The sequence below is a fragment of the Vicia villosa genome, linkage group LG5 (assembly GCF_029867415.1).
Source record: "Vicia villosa cultivar HV-30 ecotype Madison, WI linkage group LG5, Vvil1.0, whole genome shotgun sequence".
NCBI lineage: Eukaryota > Viridiplantae > Streptophyta > Magnoliopsida > Fabales > Fabaceae > Vicia > Vicia villosa.
This window is the reverse complement of record NC_081184.1, coordinates 81,353,477-81,356,895: the sequence shown is the minus strand read 5'-3', so window position 1 is coordinate 81,356,895 and position 3,419 is coordinate 81,353,477.

Here is a 3,419-nt window from a genome sequence, read left to right as displayed (position 1 = left end):
GATACGTAGCACTCAGGGGATGAATGATAATTATTTCTATGTTGTTGTTACTACTTGTATGTTGAATAATTATAAGTTGAAATTTGTTTTAGTTGAATAAAGTTGTAAATAATTTCTAAGTTTAAAGTTGTGATTCCGCTGCGAAATTAATAAAAAGGTGATTTTGCCTTGAAAGGATAAAATATGTCGTTAATTGTTAATCTGAATGCTATTTATCTATGAAAACATGCAAATACAGGTTGTGGTTTTATGTTGAAAATGTGATATCCCAAATAGTTGTTGTAAAATTTTATCACTTTGATTTTGTTATAAGGGTTAATACCATTTTACCCCCCTTCCATATAGGTCTTTTATGGTTTACCCCCCTGTAAAAATTTTTGTTTGAAAAACAACCTTGCCATTTCAAAATACTAACTTTTTAGCCCCTAAAGTCAAAATCCGCAGGAAAATCCGAAAGAAAATCCGCAGGAAACCTGCAGATTTTCCTGCAGATTTTGACTTTAGGGGCTAAAAAGTTAGTATTTTGAAATGGCAAGGTTGTTTTTCAAAAAAAAAATTTACAGGGAGGTAAACCAGAAATGACCTATATGGCAGGGGGGTAAAATGGTAATAACCCTTGTTATAATTACCGGGTAGATTTGGGGTGTTACACTTAGTGTGGTTGAACCTTTCATTTCCAGAACAAGTGTCATCCACCAAAAATTCTCGATGTAGTTGTCTATAATTTTGCTTTACGCCATTTATTTTTTGTTAACACGTATATCACATATCACCATTTAGAGTAAGGAAAAAATAAAAAGAATGAGAATAAACACATGAGCATACTAATCCATGCATGATTGATTTAAGATTCCTAGTTCATTTCTTATAAAAAAGTTTTTTTTAGGAAGTGGTTTTATAAAAATGTCTACAAGTTGATTAGATGAGGTAACAAACTCAATTATGCATTCCCCTTTTTCAACATGATCCCTTAGAAAGTGGTGTCTAACCTTAATGCATTTATCTTGAGAGTGAAGTGTCAGGTTTTAAGTGAGGTTTATGGAGTTAGTGTTGTCACATCTTATAGGGAAAACTCCAATATTAATATCGTAATCATTAAGTTCATGTTTCATCTCGATAATTTGCAAGCAACAGCTACCTGCAACAATGTATTTTGCCTCAACTATGAATAGTGTAACACTTGTTTGTTTCTTGTAATGTTAAGAAACAAGCGAGTTTCCAAGTAAGTGACATGTATCGCTTGTACTTTTCTTATAAAATTTGCACCCAACAAAATCAAAATCGGTGTACCCAACTAAGTTACAACCCACTCCCTTGAGGTACTATAAACCCATTTGTTATGTGTCAGTGAGATATCTCAAAATGCATTTGACCACACTGATGTGATTCTTTTGAGGATGCTTGAAAATAGGCATAAAGACACACAACAAACATGATGTCAAGACGAGATGCAGTGAGATAAAGGAGAGAACCTATCACACCTCGATATTTACTCTCCTTAACTAGTTTTCTATTTTCGTCCTTGTTGAGGTTGCATGAAGTTGCCATTGAAGTGGTTGTTGTTTTGGACTTCTCCATTTTAAACATCTTCATTCTTTGCAATATTTTATTGATTAATGAAGGTCCCTTCCATAGCTTGATGAATTTGAAGCCCTATGAAGTATTGAAGCTCCCCCATCATTGACATTTCAATTTCGTTGTGCATCATTTTAGAAAAATCCTTGCATAAGGATTCATTAGAACACCTAAGATGATATCATTGACATATATTTGAACTAGTAAAATGTCATGCTCAACTTTCTTCATAAAAAAGAGTTTTATCAACTTGTCCTCTTAGAAACTCGTTTTCAAGCAAGAGTTTGCTTTAACGATTGTACAATGCTCTATGATCTTATTTCAGATTGTATAAAGCTTTCTTAAGTTTGAAAACATGATCAAGAAAGGTCAGATTGATAAAATCTGGATGTTAATAGAAAAATACCTCATCTTGGATTTACCCATATAGGAAAGCAGTTTTTACACCCATTTGAAAGAATTTAAAATTCATGATGTAGTAAAAGGCTAATAACATCCTTAGGGTCCCCGATCTAACTATAGGATAATAGGTTTTATCTAAATACATGTCTTCCTATTAATTGTTTCCATTGGCAATAAGTCTGGCTTTATTTCTTAAAACATTGCCATTTTCGACCAGCTTAATGCAAAAGATCCAAATGGTACCAATCACTTGATCAGCTGAAGCTTTGGGAACAAGTTCTCAAATGTTGTTTCATTCAAATCGATTTTCTCTTCTTACATGGAAAGAGACCAAAGTTTATCAATGATAGCATCATGATCTGTAACTATGAGATGCAACCTAAAAGAGGGGTTGAAATAAGGTTGCCCAATTTTCTTATTTTTGCGCAACAATTCTTAACTTACTATTTTTCTAGAAGTTATGAATATGATATGTTCTTAGGATAACAAAATGCAGAGAATTAAAGTGCTGAAAAATAAAGGACACAAGAAAATTATACTTATTCCCCTTATCAACCAAGGATACATCTAGTCACTTCAGACCTTGAAGTATTTTCTACCATATGTTAGATCCTTGTACAAGTCTAACACCAAGACTTCTTTATAACCTTCTAAAATATACACAAACACCAAACCTATGGAAGACTTTGAATCACTCTAATTCAAATAATTTTTTCACAAATATCAAACTCTATGGTGGACTTTGAATTAATCCAATTTAAATAATCTTTTTCACAATCATGAAACACTATGATGATTCTAAAAAAAATATAAAGTATACCACTTTCTATTTACAAACTTCTTTCACCGACAAACTATGATGAAGAACAATATACACACTTTGTATAGAAATGAATAAATTTGTTTCTTGAATTGATTCAAAGATAATATATCTCCCCTTTCTAAATATTACAATTTATTCATATATCCCTTAAGTGCTCAGAATGTTTGAATGAGATTTTTTGAATGATATGAAAGTTATGCACAAAGTTTCATTATTAAAGTTGTATGAACACTTGAAAATTTGTTTGAATTGTATGAAATTAAATGTATGAAAGAGGTTAGTTGTATTTGTGATATATATTGCAACACCCCAATTTTTTTATTTAGTAATTATTTTATTATTTAATTGCCATGATAATTATTATTTGATGTGTTGAATAATTAATTATTTGAGTTTTGGTGAATATGTGATTTAATTGGACTTAAATGCAGAATTTTTGTACAACTTCAAAAATTCATAACTTGAGTTTCGGGTGTCTGTTTGACTCACTGTTTGAACCTGGAGAAACCTAATACATTGTATTTTCTTGTAAAAATGGTTTCATATTCTGGAAATAAATCTATTTGATGTGTAATGAGGTTTTGCGGTGTCAGTGCATGATATTAGTGTTTGCATTTTC